The sequence below is a fragment of the Anser brachyrhynchus genome, assembly GCF_964034855.1.
Source record: "Anser brachyrhynchus genome assembly, chromosome: 19".
NCBI lineage: Eukaryota > Metazoa > Chordata > Aves > Anseriformes > Anatidae > Anser > Anser brachyrhynchus.
In genome coordinates this window covers 3,105,049-3,123,594 of record NC_137712.1, presented here as the reverse complement: position 1 = coordinate 3,123,594, position 18,546 = coordinate 3,105,049, and the positions used below count along the sequence as shown (strand labels likewise).

General features: G+C 52.6%; 1 protein-coding gene across 8 annotated transcripts in view; it reads left to right on the top strand.

Annotated features, from left to right (window-relative positions):
- NACC2 (NACC family member 2) overlaps positions 1-18,546 on the top strand; it is a 73,207-nt gene that overhangs the window by 34,113 nt on the left and 20,548 nt on the right. The window contains exon 2 of one of the 8 annotated variants that reach the window (XM_080562079.1): positions 18,232-18,463. The exons of 3 other annotated variants lie outside the window; for them this stretch is intronic. The gene's annotated coding sequence lies outside the window, so the exon portion shown is untranslated. Of the gene's footprint in view, positions 1-669; positions 2,297-13,421; positions 13,480-18,231; positions 18,464-18,546 lie in introns of those variants that run through there. 4 more of the 8 variants (XM_080562085.1, XM_080562080.1, XM_080562081.1 and 1 more) reach the window with 4 other exon arrangements.

The following is an 18,546-nucleotide window of genomic DNA, read 5'->3' as shown; positions in this document are numbered from 1 at the left end:
GGGTGATGGGCAGCTGCCCTGCCAAGAGCCCCCATCCCTGCAGATCCACGCAGGGCTGGAAGAAATGCTGCACCTGTCTGCTGCAGCTCGGGCAGGATCCGTCCCCGGGGCCGGAGCTGGGCTGGGGCGTTGATGCAGCACCCGTGCCCTCGTGCACGTGTTCGGTGCTGGGTTCGCCCAGACAGCAGGATAATCTGTCGCACCAGACCATTAATTTCCGTTTCCCAGTGTTCCCCTTGTATTTTCGGCCGGACGCAGGAGCCGTCCTTCTTCCTAAATTGCCGCGCTGTTGCCGTTCGCCACCAAGCAGCTGCCGGTGCTGCGCCGCGGAGGCAGCAGGGATGCTCTGCGCAGCGTCTTTATCCAGGAATGTGTGCTGTAAATGGGGCAGAGGGAAGTTTGCTCCCCTGAACTGCTGCAGTTAGAGAATAAAACAACGCTCCTGCATATAAATGGCCGATTTTCCTTTTCTTTTGGAAAAGCCTGTAAATGGAAGCCTCGGGAATGCTACTTGGGGGAGGCTGGGGGTGGTGGCCACAACTCCCCGTCCTCATGTGCATCGCACCCGCTCTGGGTGCCCGGGGACGGAGGCAAGGGCTCAGGAAACCCTGCCCAGGAGATTTAAGCTAAAGGCAGAATTTTCTGGCCTCTAACTTACTTTTCTTATAGGTAAGCCTAAGCTCTGCATGAGGGCTGCAGTAGAAAGAGGCAAGTTTCCTTGGGTTTGATGGTGTTTCCTAGAAGAGCATCGGCAGCACTGACCACCAAGTTCCCCCCTGTTGTTTTTCCCCACTTCCCAGTTAACCTGGCGTTAGATCGTGCACGTCAGGAGCGTCCTCTGTCCCCTGCTGCTCTTCTGCAGGCTTTGTCCCCACCTGCCCCGCTGCTGCCCGGCCCCTGCCTTTCCCTGGTGCCCTTGGCTGGGGTGGAAGAACCTTGACTCAGAGCCTGGCATCAGCGGACGGCTGAGCTTCAGCCCAGAGAAACCAAAGCAGATATTGCAACCTTGAAGAATCTTGTAGGACTTAAAAGTTTTAATTAAAAATCTGGCTTGGTAGAGGGTATTTTGTTTTAGTATGAATGTCTTCATTTCTTTTGCAAAAGAATTAAATGAAACCCTTGGTATTTTTTTTTTTATTTCTGCATATTTATTCTTCAACTTGAAGCATTAGAAAATAATTGAGTAAAACAAAATCCACAAGGCTTCAAATTACCTCTAGCTTAATGTTTTATTTAAGAGGTTTGCTAACTGACATTCTTTATAATGAATTAGGTCACACGGCTCTAAAGAGTGTTGTGGGTTTTCTTTTTTACATTTCAATGTGAGCGCTTCCCCCATCGCGCGGCGCGGGCTGAGCTCCGTGCAGGGCTGTGCGGCCGCGGCGTCGCCGCCGCTTTGTGGCTCCCGGTCTCCCCAGCGCGGAGAATCTCGCTCTAATTATTCTCAATCACACTGGTGCAAATGAATATATCCATGTTTGGAGGATTGAAACCGTGTTGTCATGGCAATCTCTGTAAGGTCATGAGAAACTCATTGATATTGTTCGCTGCCTCTCCCGGGAGACCTCGTCTACCTTTGCGAAACTATGGGTTTGGGTGTTTTGTCTAATAACTTTAAAGCATAATTTTGTCACAGTTTGGCTAAAAGGACCCTCTGGTGAATAGCGTGCTTGTGTTCTGAGCGAGGCGGTTGTGGCCAGCCCGGGAGGGGTGTGTGGGAGGACAGTCACCGCACCGCCCCAAAACAAGCGCCGCGCTCCGCAGCGGGGCCCAGTGCCGGGCTGCCCAAATGGCCCCAGTTTGTACTGGGTGGCTGGGAGCACCACAGCTTGCAGGTGTCACTCGGTCCCCTTCTGTTGGGAAAGCCTTTGCTTATACACAATTAAAAAAAAGAAAGAAAAAAGTGCTTTCTCGATTGCAGGAGGTGCAGCAGCAGCAGGAGCAAGCCCTCGCGGCTGCCCCTGGTGCGCTGGGTGCCAGCCCCGGTCCCCCGTGGCCACGGGTAACGTGGCAGGGCGCGGGTCCGTGCGAGGACGGCGCTGGGGGATGCGGTCACTGCCGAGGAATGTGGGCAGAGAGACAAGCTTGGTGCTGGGCCGTAACGCCGCGAGTCACGCGTGCAGCGCGGCCGCTCCCAGCGCGCCGTGCGGGCGGGGGTCATTTAAAAAATATGTGGTCGGTAAACACGGGCAGAAGTGGCGCGGGCGGCAAAGCAGGGCTTCTGTCCCGCTGCCCGGGCAGAGCCCGAAGGAGATGATGGGGAAGTCGCAGGCTGCCTTTATTCGGTTTTTGAAAGGTGAAAAATAAAGGAGTGGAAAACAAAGTGCATTTGAGGGGGTGAGCAACGAGGCTTTAAAGGTACAAGGGTGAGTCTCTGCTTTTGTGAGCTGTCACAGGGGAGAGGTGCTAACTCTTAAATTTGGATTGAACTGAACTAAAAAGTTACCCAAAAAGTAGTTTCTTCTGTTTAATAACTTTTATGAAAACCTTTTGCATGCTTGGACTGCAGCAGCAACTCAGATGACGTTACAGATGCCTTGGGTAACAGGCTGAATTAATTCACTAGAGCTGGCATTTTGCAAGTCTCGGTTGAAGTGATCCTTGTAGTTGTGGTTTTACGTTTCTGTGCGTCCAAGTTTTTGGTTAGAACCAAAAAAAAAGACGGAACTGATTGCTGTTGGTAGAGAGCCACTGAAGCATTTTGATTTGCAACTAAACGCATGCGGGTTAAATGCAGAATTCTTTTGCTAGCCCAGAGAAGCTGTACACACACACACACACGCACATCCATATTTAAAAAATATATATAATAAATAAAATAAAAAACGCCCTGCACCAGCACCCCTTGTCCCTTGCCTTGCCTGCCCGTCACAGGGATGGATGGCCGCGACCTGACTTTGTGCAGAACTTTACAAGTCTCTCAGTTTAAAGGTCTTAAATTATAATCCTGGGTAATTGCTGTAGTTAAGGAAAGGTTTCGTGGTTCCAGGTGTAATTATGAGTTGGGTTTTAAAAAAAAAAAAAAAAAACAACCACAGAGCAAGTGTAATTTAAAACTAAAGGCCTATTTACATTTTTAACAATTATTTTTAATGATCTCTTTTTTCCTGCCCGTGTAACTACAAAGGGGCAGCAGCACGGGGGAGCAGAGGGCTCCTGCCTGCAGCACGGTCCCGTCCCTGCCTTCGGTGGGCTCCTGCTGCCGGCGCGAGCTTCCAGCAGCGCTTCTGCCTGCGGATCTAAGCTCTCCTCTCGCCCCTGGGGATAAGCTGCTTTTTTCCCCAGGAGAAAAGTGGCTTTTTGCGGGGTGACAGCTGAGCACCGCCTGCCAATTCCCCCGGCGCAGCCCGGCCCTGCTGCAGGGCTGGATGGAGATGCTGCCGCTGCGAGCGCCTGGGTCTGGCCCCGGCTCTCCCAGTGCTCGGCTTCAGGGGGGGTTTCAGCGGCACTGTGCTGCATCCGTCAGTGCCTCCAGGTCTTCGGGGCTTCCCGAGAAGTCCTCTGAACTTCCTCTGATCTGCTCTCGCTTTTATATTTAACACCTGAGAACGTGGCAAGGAAGCTGTGTGAGGGGCTCGGTGAGCCTGGCGAGGTTAACAACGGCACGCCGGAGCCTTTGATGCTCGGAAGGCAATTAATTGCAACTGCTGTAATGTTTGCCTTGTTTCCAAAACCTCAAATTATTCCTCGCATTGTCTTTTGTTGATCGTTTGCTCGACGAGCGTGTGCCTTTCTGCTTTAGTGACAGCAACATGCAAGTAAGCAGAATACCCAAATTTCTGAACAATGTCTTGTGGTGATTTCTTAATTTCCTGAGCGAGCACAAGGTTCTTGGGGTTTCATTCCTCTGCCAGAGAGTCTATATGCTCATGCAAAGTTCTTCATTGTAATAGGGGAAAAAATCAATTTGATTACTTTCATGTCAGCATGCATGTCTAATGGCTTAGAAGTTATTGCAGCCATAAAATATACAGTATCATTTCTCTCTCACTCTGAGATTTGACAGGATTAATATAGTCAGCATGAAATCTTAGTCATAAAGTCGACCATAAGTGATGGTAAAATTAGCTGCTGAAATCGTCTGCTTATGGAAAGCATCTTCTGTTTTTCCTTCTGGGAAAAAATACCAAGGGGCCGGCGTGTGAATCGGCGCAGCGGCGCGCTGCGCTCGGGGCCCTGCTGCCTCCCGCCTCTGGGGCAGGCAGCGAGCGCCCACCGGTGCCGGCTCCTTTCTCTCGGCTGTTTTGGGTTGAAAAGCCGCCTTTCTGCGGACGGGTGGCGCGGCGGGGTCGGGGGGGAGCGGAGGTCGGGCTGAGCCAAGCTCTGCTTCGCTGTGGCCTTTGGTGGGCACCATTTGTGCGGGCGAGGACGGCCTGGAGCCTCCTGCTCCCCCGTCGGGCCTGGCGGTGCCGAGCTCCCGCTGGCTGAAGGGCCGCGATGGCTGCATCCAGCCCACCTCAGAGCAGGGGCGAGCAGCTGGGGCCAGGCCGTCCTCCTGCAAATGGCTCAGGAATGGTTTGTTTCACCATGTCCCGTTTCGGCTGCGCTGTGTGAGGTGCCCCGTAGCTGTTCTTCCAGCATATAAAGGTGGTTCCTGAAAGAAGTACGGAGCCGGGTGCTGATATCTTGGTTATCCACCTCAGAACGGGAGTCGGGGAGCCCTGGTGGGTTGGCTGAGCAAAGGGGACGTCTCCTGCCCCGCGAGGCCCTGCAGGGGCTGGGGCCTGTGCCGCTTGGTTTTAAAGCAGCTTGCTCCTTTGGTGACGGGAGCTGCACGTGCCCAGGGGATGGTGGCGCTCAGTGCCCCGTCCGTCCGTCTGTCCGTCCCTGCCACATGGCTCCCAGCAGCCTGTCAATCAGAAAGCACCGTGAAGCTGCCTGCCACCCTTTTTGGTGTAGAAGGGTCCCAACGAAGCATGCTTCTGCAATTGCTGTGCTCCCGTATCCTTTGCTTTGGGCAGAACATTGCCTGTCAGGGCTAAACTTAAACATTCCTTTAGAAAATAACTCTGCTGCACGCCAGCAGTACGCTCTGAAACGCAGCTAAAATGTAATTTTGCATTTCAGGGGAAGGGGCCTTCCCTCCACAGGGCGTGCAGTGCAGTGGGTCCCTGCGTGCCCAGCCCCTCTGCGGGGCTGAGGGTAGCAGCCAGCGGAGCCTGCAACAAGTTAAACGTGGAGGCACTGCTCTGCTGCTGCTCCTGAGCCCTCCTGCCGCGACTATTTCTGTGTGTGCTTGTCACATACAGATTGACAGCCCCAGAGACTCCTCGTGGCGCTCACCGAAAGATGTAGGAAAGAGGAAACTGAGCCAAATTCTGGGTTGGTGCCTTTTTTTTTAATGAAGTCAGGAGCTCGCTTTGTTAGCAGCACTAGGGTGTAGTTACCCTGTTCCTCCCGGAGCTCTTTTGAGTGCCAATTCAGCCCCCCTATGTCGTGATGCTGCTTTTTGTGGTGGTTCGGCACACCGGTGCTTACGTGTGGGACAGGGCAGAGCTGTGGCACGGTGGCCGTGGTCTGTCCCACGTGAGCACACGAAGGAAAGCACATAAGTTTTTACCGTGCCAGTCAAATTTCCGTCCTCCTTGCCACCAGAGTGGGGTATCGCGGCAGAAATCAAGGGTCAAGGGAGCCGCAAGGATCGCTAAGGCGCGCAAACTTGAAACCTCGTAAATTTTTTAATGCCAACATGTTCTGGGAGATCCGTTACGCCGAAGCATCAGCCGAAGCGTGGTGCAAGGAACGTGAAGCCACAGGGACCCGTGCTGCCTCTGCACGACAGGCAGCTGGCTGGGAGGAATTTTGGGGGCCCCACTGCCCCCCGGGTGCTGCCTCCCCATCCTGCCGGGGGAAAGTCGCAGGGCTGCGCGGGATGTAGCTGCTATAACTCTTAAATTTTAATAATAGATTACCATTAGTATCAGCCTTATATAATGCACGCCTCATTATTGCTTACTCAGAATAATTTCTCAGCCTCCTTATAGAACCTTGGAACTTTATTTGCTGAGTATAAAATATGCAGAAATGCATGAATAGTTTTAAGACTTGGTACCCTAAACTAATACAGTGCGCTTTTTTTCCTGAACCGTGATTGAAGTCAAATTAACATATTTACCTTCAGTGCTCCCAGGAGTAGCATTAAAAAATTCAAGAGGTGATTCAGAATAGTCTCCGATTTACTATGTTTAAAGCTGGATTTCATTTCTCAATAAAACCATGCAAACATTTGACTCCCTTTCAGCTGCGCACTCTGCTTCCTCCCCATGCAGGTCCTTGGACTTATCAACAGATGGTAGCGGCGTTATTACCACCGCGTTCCCAAAAGGAAGCTTTTTATTTTATTTTATTGGCTTTTTAGGATGGGGGAGAGGGAAAAGCAGGGAGAGACAATGAGAGTGGGAATGAGTTATAATAAATAACGCAGAACCGTAGCTGCTATTTTAATCTGGAATAGGGAAAGATATTTGAGCATAATTGTGTCTGGCTGCCTGTGAGCTCTAGTTCAATGTGTGGTGCTGGTTATGTTATCGTGCTCTGCCTCAGTTTATCTGTAGATGATAACTGTTTCCTAGGGCAAATCATGAACCTTAATTTTTCTTATATTTTGACATCTTCCCAAGAAAAAAAAAGAGCCCTGTAAACGCTGAGGTTTGAAATTGAACCAAGCTGTCTGCGTTGTTGCCCAGTGGCTTCTTTATTCCTCCCAATTACTGCCTGGGAGCTGTCCTGCCTGTGCCGTGATTTATTTCTAACGCAATAGGGTTCAGCTCGGGTCCTACAGAAGCAGAGCTCAGCGGTGCAAACCCCCATCCCGAATCCCCTGGCTGCTCCTGCCGTCGCCTCCGCCGTGGGCTCCCCGAGGAAGCGCCGCCGTTCCATACACTGGTGCCCGGGTGTTGCGGGGAAAACTCCCCGCGTGCCAGTTTTCCTGACGAGCTGATGCTCTGGGGACAGGGCCCAGGCCAAGCCGTGCACTCAGCCAGGGTGACTTCGAGGTCTTCTGGTGGAGCTGCTCTGGCTGGAGATGTTGTTTACCACGGGCTAGAGATACTGCGGCGGCTCTTTTTCCATGCCTGCTCCTAGATTAGGAAGTTATTTCAGCAGATGTCGTTTCCTAAGAAATGGGTTAATGCTTGGTGGTTAGAATGGTGTGGCAAAAAAGCTTATTTGTGTGAGGTTTTTGGCTAATTGCCTTGCAAGTATTACAGAGTGTTGCAGCACATTTCCTGGATTTCGCAATTGTGATGGTTCTGGTCTAACTGGCCAGAAAGATTTTAAAAATATAGAAATAAGTGGGAAAATAGAGGGAAATCACTTGCCGTGTTGTTGCAAAAAGCAGGAGGGCTTTGCGGTGACAAGCGTCCAGGTCTCCCAGTGAGGACTTGGCACTTGGGGTTGAGCAGAGCTCCACGTTTTAGGGTCTTGCTGGTGTCCCTCGGGGGGCAGAGCCGCAGGAAGGGGAGCTGAGCCCGGGGGGCAGCCCTGCCCCGTGGGGAGGTAGCTTATGGCTACCGACATGGCCAGAGCTGGTTCAATTTATTGCCGATTAAAAATCGAGTAGGATAGAGAGAAATAAAAGTAAAGCATCCTCCTGCCTTCTTCCCGGGCTCAGCTTCACCCCTTCCTTCCCAGCTCCTCTTCCTTCTCTTCCCAGGAAAGCAGAACGGCGTTGGGTCGTGGCCCGGTTGGGCTGTGACCCAGGGGAAAGCTCCAGGTTTGCAGAGCGTCCTCTGCTCGGAGGGCAGGGGTGGAAAACCCCACGTCTGGGCTGAATCCGGCCACGTGGGGGGAGCGAGGAGGGCGGCACTGATGAGCCCCATATGTGCAGGGTCTGTGGGGACTTGGCCACAGGTTGGGAACCAGCACCGGCACCAGTCCCTGCGCTGTGCGAGGCTCGGGTTGGGTTCTGCCCAAGAAGCGGCACCGAGCGGGAACAAACGGACTTGGCTTCCTAAGCGTGGCATTTCAATGTTTTCCCAGGCAGGAAAAAAACATTTGCTTTTCATGCAAAACATATAAATCTTGGAAAAGTTCCCGAAGTTGCGTGTTTAACTGCTCACTTCTGTGCGTTTGTAGAATGGGAGTGTTTATTCCCCTGCCTAATGATTTTTCTTTTTTAAAAGGAGGTTGAAACGTTTGTGAGCAGGACGTTTTCGGAGACTGCTGGGGATGAGCGAGGCCGAAAGGAGAGGCAGGTTTAATGAGGGTTGCTTCACCTTGCTGCTGCACAGCTGCTGGGAGCGAAGCCCCCTCCCACAAGGACTAACGCCAAATGCCGTGTTTACTGGTGTGGTTTGGGGCTTTTTATGCTTGTTTTATGAATTCTATTGAAACATACCTGGTTGCTAGCTTCCTTTTAAATCCCAGGTGTGTGTGTGTTGGCTTGGGTTTGGTTTGGATTTGTTTCAACGCCTGCAGTTTGCTCCCACCGAAGTCCCTCCCTGGGGTCAGCACAGATCTGGCTGCCTCCAGCCCGGCCCTGGCTGCGGGCACTTACTTCTCTCGCCCGTTTCTTATCACTGGACTCCCATCTGCTAAAGGCGCAGAGAATGGCTTCGTTAGAGCTTGATTAGAGCAGTTCCTGGTTTTATGAGCTGGGGGTGGCAGGGATGGTTTTAAGCTAAAAGAGGGGAGGTTTAGGTCAGATACTAGGAAGAAATTCTTTGCTATGAGGGAGGTGAGGCCCAGGCCGCCCTGAGGAGCTGTGGCTGCCCCGTCCCTGGCAGTGCCCGGGGCCAGGCTGGGGGGGCTTTGGGCAGCCTGGGCTGGTGGGGTCTTGCCCACGGCAGGGGTGGCACTGGCTGGGCTCACCCAAACCGTTCTGTGATTCCCGTCACCGTCCTCAGTGCACATTTTGGGGCTGGGTCCTGCAGTGGGTCCCGGCAGGGCTGGGTCAGGTTTGGGCTCCATGGAGGCATGGAGCTCCCTGCGGCTTGGTGGGCGGGCAGGACAAGGAGCCAGCTGGCACCGTCAGCGGCTGCTTTGCCACTGGGACCAGGCCGAGCTGGGCAGGACTGGGATGTACTGGGGCCTCGCTGCGGTACGATGGCCTGCGTGCGCCACGCATGGCTGGGGCCAAGCTGGGAAGCAAGGCCTCACACCTCTCGAGGCCTCACACCTCTCGAGGCCGCACACCTCTCGAGACCACACATCTCTCCGTGCAGACAAAAACCCCGCAAGGCACATCTCATGGCTCCCCTACGAGCACACCCTGAAGGCTCCGCTGCCATCACCAGCGGCCTTGCCGGGCCTGGCGGCGTCCGGTTCGCGCCTCGTGCCGCCTGCTGTCCCCCGGCCCGCAGGCAGCGCGGCCGCGCCGCCCCTCGGCATCCAGCCGTGAATCGGAGCACCTTTTTTTTTTTTCTTTTTTCTTTTTTTTTTTTTTTTACAAAACGAGATTCTCTCGCAGTTGCAAAAGAGCTTTGGGGAAATCTGGTTTTTGTGGTTAAGGATCTTAGTCTGATGCACCAGGAAAATTATGTGTAGCTTTTATTTGGCCCAAAGGATTCTTACAACATTATCCGTATTTCCTTTAATTTGTGGGATTTCTAGTAAATGGGCTTAAAAATAGGTCCGGGCAAAATGCCAGGGTACATATGAACAGCAAAAAAGCTCTGCACACTGAGCAGCTCGCTTTCACTTCTCTCTGTATGCCAGCTGTATTAACCGGGACAAAGGAGTAAACACTCACCTTTCGGGGTTAAATTTAATTACTTCTCTGGAATTCTTTGGAGCTAGATATTGCAGAAAAGATACTTTAGCTCTGTGGTAGAACAAATACGGTATTTTTCTTGAACTGGGAAGAAGCCTGGCGAGGCAGCAGGAAGAAGCGCTGGTGTCATACAGGAGCCTGGGGGTGGCAAGAGGCTCTGAGCCCGCCAGCGACGGGATCTTGGGGTGCTGCAAGCGCAGCATGGGGCTGGGAGCAGAGCGTGGCAATGATGCGTGTGCTTTTGTAAGCTGGGGAAATCCAACCAGGGGGACTCTGTGGCTCGGATCCCTGTTTTTCAGCCGAGGCAGCTGCCGGTTGCCTTTCTGCCTCTGGTGAGCTTCAGGTTGCTCTGTCTCAAGAGTCAGTCCCAGCTGAAGTGACTTAAAAGTGCATTTTTCCCTGAGGACAGCTACCCTTGGCAGCCCTTCCTTACGCCACGGTGTGCAGCTGGGGGCCCAGTGGTAAAAGAAAGGTGAGCACAGAGGTGGTTGGTGGCATCGCTGGGCAGTGAGCCCTGGGCTGCCCTCCTCTGTCCTGCACGTGGGTCTGGGTGCTTCCAAAAACGCCTTTTTGCAGAAGCAGTTTTTGCCCCACTTTTCTGGAACCTGGTTAGGTAGATTTTAATGAATTTGTTGGGCATGGATCTGCAGAACTTCATTCAGAGTGCCGTGGTCGCTGCACTTCCTTGTCGTTAGCAGCAACTTGGGAGCAGAGGAGAAGGAGGAGGAGGATGGGGAGGAAGGCTCCAGGCGTCCCCAGGCAGCAGCCCTGGGTGCCGGGGACAGCTTTGCCACAAGGTGTGGCAGGGCTGGGGGGATGCTTACAGGGCCGTGGGTGCTGGAGGTCTCCCAGAGCCACCCAGACGTGGTGCTGAGCACCCAGCTGTGGGCTTTGAGGCCGCTCCCCAGCCGTGAGGTGTCCGTCCGTAAGGGCTGTGTGTCCCTCCGCACCCGCACTGCCAGCAGCAGCCTGCAGCACTGCAGCACAAGTTAGATTTCAGTCCGATTCTCCAAATTCGCCTCCTCGGGTTAAGATTTCCCGGCCGCCCCGGGGAGAAGGGCTGCTTTTGTTCCCTCAGAGCCCAAGGTCAAAGGAGCGGCTGCAGCACGGCTGGGTGGTAGATGCAGTTCTTGGGCGTGTGAGGCACAGGAAAACAGGGAAGCAAACACGGCACAAACCTGGGGCGAGCACCAGGCCCAGGGGACAACGGGACGGGTGGCGGGGTCGCTGCAGCCACATCCAGGCACACGGCGACGGGCCCAGCTCCGGCACGGCAGCCCTCGCTCAGAACAGGGTCATCCCGGCCCCGTGCTTATAAGCCGCTTTGGATTTTCTTCCTAAAAAATAATTGGTTTGGTTTTTTTTTTTTTTGTAATTTATTTTAATATTTTAATGGAGAGACAGCAAATTTAATATTTTCTGTCTTGGATGTGCTGTGATTTACATTTGATTTTAGGCATAATTAGAAATGCAAGTAGAGCGCTTTGTGTTTTACCTCTGCTTCAACTATTTATGGCATGATATGCAAATTAAGCAAGCTATGAATATTAAAGATTAGAGTATGTTACAAAGTATCACTGTCTTTAATGAGTTCAGTAATGGGCACAGGCTTCGTGCACACTTTAATATGGACGTATTTTATGTTGCGTACCGGCTCCGCTGCTCTGCAGCTATTTATGCCGTGTTTGGTTACATCCCGTGGGAGCGTGGCCATTATTTAAAACCTATCGAGCCCTGTATCAGCTGCAGGAGGTAGGTGCTATTTCCAAACGTGCCCATGACAAACGCTGCTGCGGCTGGAAAAGGGTGTTGATGGATTATTTCACAGAGCCCGTTTCGGTTCTCGTATAGGTCAATCCGTTTCATCTGCTGCAGTGTTGTAGATGGATCCGAGAATATGAAAGTGCTCGTCGACCTTTCAAGGTGCTCTGCAGCACCGGGAGGGAATCTTAAACATGCTTCAGCCAAAATGGAGCTGCTTCCTCTCAAACTGCGTGTGCCCGAAGAAATTAATTTTGCCGTTCCTCCCCAATTAGACTTATTTGCATAGAATTATTTTTGGTTTATTGACACATCCGAAGTCATGTGAAGGAACATCTTAACTGCTGGTTAGCGCGGGGCTGGGCACCGGGGCTCCTCGGCTTAACCCTTCCTTGCTGTAGGAATCCGGGCAGTTCGCATGGGTGCTCCCCTAAAGTATGGGGAAAAGGGGAGAATTGGGGTCTGGGCGCTGTGGTGTGCGGGGCCGGTTCGTCCCCCAGTAATCTGGAGAACCATCGTGGAGGCTTTTTGTGGCCGGAGAACCGTGCGGCGGATCCCCCGTGGTGCCCAAGGACGATGGGGGGCGATTGGGGATGCTGTGGGATGCCGATCCCTCCATCGCTGATCCCAGAGCAGGGCTGGGGCGGGGGGAGCTGGGTGCACCCCAGGGAGCCGTGCGCTTCTCGCGTTGGAGGTATTTAAATTACAAATTTTGACGAGGAAGATTGTCAGCAGTATTCAAAACAGCGCTGGAATTCTTTTGAAACGCTGTCGAGCCGCGCCGCGGCGGTTGGGAAGTTTGGCACGCGAGAACTTGGCCCGGGAGTTGCTGCTTGGGTTTTTTTTTCCTTTAAAACTCAATTCATCTGTATGCAAGTGTCCCACATCCTTGGGGAAAAACCCAGGGCTCAGCTGGCCTGAGGCAGAGCTGTGTGCCAGCGAAGCTGCAGAAAGATAGGTCTGTAATATTGGGGGGCTTCCGTCTTGGTTAATGAGCATTAATAACGTCTTGTGCGTAAAGAAACAAGAAATTTTTAGTGCTTGCGTTTTCATTAAAAAAAAAAAAGAGCAACAACCCGAAGTGGGGTGTGGAATCTGCTTGTGATGCCCAAGGTGGCTCTGGCTGGGAGGTGCCCGGGGCTCCCCGGGGCCGCTGCCCCAAGGCACGAGGCGGGCTGCAATCAGCGCCCCTACAAGCTTCATTAGCGGCTTCATGGGCTCACAGGAACCTTGTGGCACTCATGGAGGTGCAGCAAAGCGCAGGCATCGTGGGCTGCAGCGACCACCTCGCATCCCATCCTGCCAGTGACGGCGCCTCCAGGTTTGTCGGTGGCTTTGCCCCGTGCCCAGCAGCGCCGCTTCTGCAAAACATCCCGCGCGACCTCGTGTTTGCTGCTGTGAGCCTGCGAGTACAGAGTTAAATGGCTGCAGTATGTAACTTTCCTTATCTGCAAGCTTATATTTCCATTAAGGATCAAGCTCAGATGCAATTGTAGCTTCGCTTTATAGAGTACTAAAAGTTTAATGTGTAAATGTCTGCCTTCGCCAGAACTTTTTGGCAGTATCACTCCCCAGTGCTAAAATTCCTCCCAAAACATGGAGGTCCTGCTAGCTCCAGGGGCTCAGCTGCCCTCAAAGGGTTAATTTATATTATGCCTACTTTTTTTTTTTTTGAAAGCAGGGAGAATAAACTGTAGCCAAAAGTAAGAAGTCATTAATTTTGAGACAGAGATGTAAGCAAAGTTTCCTTCCCCTATGCAGTTTGGTAACGGTAGGCTATGCAGTAATTGAAAAGTAAAGGCAATTGAATTACAGGCTCCTGTCCAAACGGAGCGCGATTTTTTTTTTTTTTACAACCTCCATTGCATCAGAACTAGGCAGTATTCCTGATGTTCTCATGTGTGTTAATGCTGACTCACAGACTAACTTGCACAAGAAAAAAAACACACAGGCAGCTCCACCATACTAGGTAATGAGCTCTAGCAAGAAGCAGCGTCTGATGTTTTGTAAGCTTTTCTTAATTGACCTTTTAAGATATTTACTTTATTTTAAGGCTTTCTGTTCCGTAGTGGCATGGTGGTAGGACTGAGTCATGCATGTTATATATTGCTAGCTCTGCTGTTGTGTGCGAGGAGTGAGGAGAATACGATTCAGCATGACACTTGTCTTTTTGATGCGTTACGGAGGTGAATTAGTGTTTGTGACGGGATGCAGGAAATGCACGGTTTTGCAGCAGGCGTGGTAACGGGGTGCTGCGTGCTTTCTGGTGCTTCAGGGGCTTGTAACTTTGGCTGGATCTTGAGGAGCTGTGTTAGGTTGTAAAAAAAAATGAAATTCTGCAAAATAGTTTTATTTTCTAACCATGTCTTTCTTTTACCCCTTTCCCTGTAGTAATCCGAAAAAGAAAAATTAGATGTTGCATTTTCTATTTTTGCATGTCCTTGCTTTGCGAGCTCTTAAAACCAGCGGTAGATAAGGAGGGAAAAAAAAAAAAAAAAGCTAATTAAAAAAATAATGGCAGCAACGCGCCTCGCCTTGGCCGAACCGCTGCGCTTGGGAGGCAGGAGCCTGCCCGGGTCCGTGACCTCGAGCGGCGGCGGCTCACGGAGGCTGCGAGTGACTCACCTTGCAGCAGGACGCATCCTGCAGCCCCGCTGCCAGCGCTGCAGCGGGAGGGAGCGCCGGGCGCTGCCGGGAGAAGCGCTCCCCGCGGGGACACGCTGCCACCGGCGCTGCCACCGCTCCCCCCGGGAGCAGCATCCCGAGCCGCCCGCTCCCCGCTTTCCGTGCGAACTTCCAGGAGCAGCCGGCTGTGCTGCGCCCGCCCTGCGCACGCCGCTTCTCTTACTTACCCAGCTTTGCACATTCCCTTTCCCCTGCCTTAATAACGGACCAGAAATAAGCTCGCTTCGCCGCTCGCCGCCGGCTGCCAGACTGAAGCCGGGGGCTGTTAGCTCGGGGCCCCGCTTGCCACTCGCAGCCGCTCGAACCCAGGCGCTTTGGAGCTGCGGGAGCCCCAGTGCCGCAGCACGGAGCCGGCTCGCCATGCCTGGCACCCGAGCACCAAACTTAACCTTGGCTCCTTTCCCCTGCCACAGACGGCATTAAGCAGCGCCGGCGTTCACAGTGCTTTGCATCTGCGACCCCAGTCCCTTCCCCTCGTGTCCCTGCCCCAAACTGGGACTTCCAAAATGGGGGGGGTACCCCTTTTTTTTTTTTTCTTTTTTTTTTTTGGGGTGGGGGGGAGGATAAATACTTTTTTTTTTTTTTTTTTTCTGCTGTGTCTCCTGCTGCAGGCACATCCTGGGAGGGGTGCGCAGCACCCACCCAGCACGTTTTGTCCCCCCAGGAGTGGCAACAGCACGGCTCTGGCACTGAGCAGCATGCTTGTGCATGCTCCCCCTCGGGTAAAAAAGCGCATTCCCTCCTCATGAAAAGGGGGAAAACAGCCCCAAACCCTGCAGCCGGAGCCGGGCCGTCAGCGAGCATCCCTGCTGCCAGCAGAGACGGCCCCGCGCCATCGGCACCTCCCAGCTCCAGCCCCGGCAGCCTGAAGCCCAGGGGTGCGATTTTTAAAAATTTGATTATTATAATCATTTATTATTTTCCCTCCCTCTCCTCATTCACAGAAGAAAGGGAAGTTTCTTTTGACCCGTTGGGGCCCTCCAGGGCCGGACTTTTCAGCTGTTTTCTTGTGCTCCTGGGACGGCCGGGGCAGCCCTCTGCAGCGCTTTGTCCCCGGCCGCCGGAGGGTTTCTGCTGCCTTTGTCCTCCCGCAGTCCCGCTGCTGCCTCGGCCACCTCACCTCCCAGAAAGTTACGGGAGGGACCCTTTTTTAGGAACCCTTTTTGCCTTTTTTTTTTTTTTTTTTTGGTTGAGTCTGCGACTCCCCTTTCCCTGTTGGCTAAGGAAAAGACAATTTAAATAAATTATCTAATTATTTCTGATTACTCCCGTGGGAGATCTGATGCCAGCATCATATTCCAGGTCGATGCATTTTTCTTTGTTGTTGTCTAGCCCTGACATTTCAGGCCTTTGAGCAGAAAAATACTTCAGGACAGAGCAAACCTGCTTTTTTTTTTCCCCCCAAAGCATGTGAATGCAGAACCTGGAAACTCTCACAGAAGTTGTATCAAATGACAGCTGAATTTTTTATGAACTTCTTGTGACAAAGGCTGTGGCTTTACAGAAGTCATGCAGAAACGTACAAATTGTCCTGGTATATCTAACAGCTCACGTAAGAGGCTTCCATTAGAAAACAAAACGATGTTTTGTTTCGGTTGTCACATACCTTAAATAATTAGGAGGGGGTGGTTTGTTTGTTTTCAGTCTGCTTTTGTCCAAGGGTTCTGGGGTTGGGAGAAGTCTGATCACCCTACAGGGTCTCGCTGCTTCACCCTCTCGCTGTGGTGATGGCTGGTTGCTGCTGGTTTTAGGGGATGCGAGGTGTGGTGGTGGGCAGCTTCTGCTTGGCTTCCAAGACGACATTATCTCATTTCTTGGTCTTATTTTGGTTACCCGTAGTCCTGCCACGAAGAGGTGAGGTAAAAGAGGAGGAAGAAACAAAAAACCACCACTCCTGGCCTGCAATTTAAGTCATCTGGGCTTCTGGAAGCTCCTTAGTGTTTGCTTGTGTTCTGGGTAGTGTTTCCAGACCAGACATCGGGTGGTGTCGCTGCTTTTACCATTATTTCTTCATTTGCCGGAGCCTTTCTCTGCCAGGGGCTGGCAGTGCGGGCGCTCACCTGGTGGGGTCCGGCTGGTTTGTGAGCAGAAACCTGCTGGGAGCAGGGGGGGAATGGAGAGAGCATCTTGCTTCAAACTCTGATGCTTCATGGCAAGTTTAAAATGAAATCTGCCAGTAATTTGCTAGGCTGGGGCACTGGTTTCATTGACCCGCCGGCGTAGACATATCCCGAACCAGCACAATTCTGGTTATTTTTGAGCTGTGGGTGCCTCCTGGCACGCCTGGCCTGTTCGTAGAGTAAATTTGAAGCAATGGTAATAATTCTTACCTGTTTTAAGTTAGTTCGTTCTGTGCCACCGGGGCTGACTCCCCTAAGCAAGCCTCCCCGTGGAGGCCGAACCTCAGAAGGAGGCTTGTTATGGGGCCGGCGTGGGCTGGGGGGGACTGGTGGGGGAGCAGGGACTCGCACCCCATGGAGACCTTTGCCCTGAGCTGCCAGAAAGGATCCCTCGCTTAAATGTCAGTTTTTGACTTAAAACCCCAAAACACGGCCTGCCCAAGCCCTGCCGGGCCTGGGGACCCGTGGGCACTGCTCTGAGGTGAGGCTGGATGGGGATGAGGCCACCTTCGCTCCATGTCCCCTCCTGCCACCCCAGCTGATGTGACGAAAGCAGAAAGCGTAAAACACACGTAAAAATTCAGGAATTTTTACAGATCTGGAGTCAACCTGCGTTTGCTGGGGGAGGCTCAGTGACTTTTTGGACGAGTTGTCAGCGTCGTGGTTGGAGGAGGCCTTTGGGCTTGGCCATTGCGGTGTCTTCTCCAACCTCCTTGTGGCGATGTGTGGTCGCCTTGGCCACCTCCCCACGCCTTTACTTCCCTCATCGGCAAGAGGCAGAGGCGACCTGGGCCGAACTGGGAGCTCTGCCGGGCGGTGGCGGTGCTGGGGGACGTGGGGAAGTCACCGTGTTTGAGGGCGGGCACCCACATGGGGATGGGGGCGGCTCGCCGCGGTCCTGGAGGCACCGCTCGGTTCACCAGGCAGGTACCGGGGCAGCAAAGCGGAGATGTGGGCCAAAAATCTGGGGAAGGACCAAGATGGAGTGCCACAGGCCGTGTCTGCACTTCTGTTGTCCTTGTCTAAGGGTGGCTCGATCTTTAATCTCTTAAATTCGAACTGCGTGTGACCATCTGAGCAGAGCCATTGAAACAAATCCTAGAGCAATAATTGAAATAAAAATGCTCTGGGCAGGAGATAAGTAAGCAAAGTAAGGCCCCACCCTCTTTCCCAGAAAATAGCACCAAACATGCTCAATAAATGCGAAGGTAATTTAAAATCTGAATCCAGGAGACAATGTGACTAGGATTTCATTACTTAAGCAAATGGATTTGCTTTTAGTGGATTCAGCCACAGACTGAAAGAAGCTTTCCCCAAGGGGTAAACATTTTTCCTGCATTTGAAAGGCTTTCTTGTATGTTCGGGGAGGGGGGGGGGGGCTGGCGGGAGGTGGGCCATGCCTGTGGCTGCCCACAGAGCACCTTTATTTCTTTATTTCCTGCTGACCTGGGCATTCCTGCGCCCCTTTGGGGTGGCGGCAGGGGGATGCTGGGGCTCAGGGCAGGATTTTGGGGCGCTGGGGTGCGGGGTGGGGGTGCTGGGGTGCGGGGTGGGGGTGCTGGGGTGCGGGATGCTGTGCTCGCCGCCCCTTCCCCAGCCCGAGGAGTTACCAGCAGCAGTGCCAGCGCTGCAGACTGTTTGGAATAGTTTAAATGCTTTGACACTCTGGATGTACTAGATGGCAGGGGAGGCAGTTTACAGCGTAATTCATATGCAAAACTGCACTATAAATTTAAAACCTGTCTCAGTTGCCGTGGCACCACTAAGCATTTCATCAGCATACAGTACAGTATTTCTGCCATCTTTGTTTGCATTGCAGTGACTCATCAAAAGTCTGTCTTGTACCAACACTGAGAGCATTCCTCTGGCACTGATATTTCTCTGTTTTTAAAGCTTCGGTTTGAAACTGGCATTTACTTCAGGTCCCTAATCAAAGGGCTCTATTCATTGCAGAGAGCAGCCTGAATGTTAATCTGCATCCGGCCTATTCATTTAGATGCTGTGCACTGCCGTGGAGATTTGACTTGGTAAAAGCTTGAGCTACAGCAGATACAAACGGAGGGGCTGATACTATTTTTTTTTTTTTCCCCCTGAGCAATCGCCGTCGCCGCACAGAGCGCAGCCGGCGGGGCGATAAGGAGGGGCCGGGGACCCTCCGGCGGGCGCTGGATGTGCGGTCTGTAAGGTACGTGCCCGCGCAGGCGGCGAGGGGACCGAGAAGTTCCTCGCTCGGAAGAATTTTTTTTTTAACCATGCAGATACAATTAA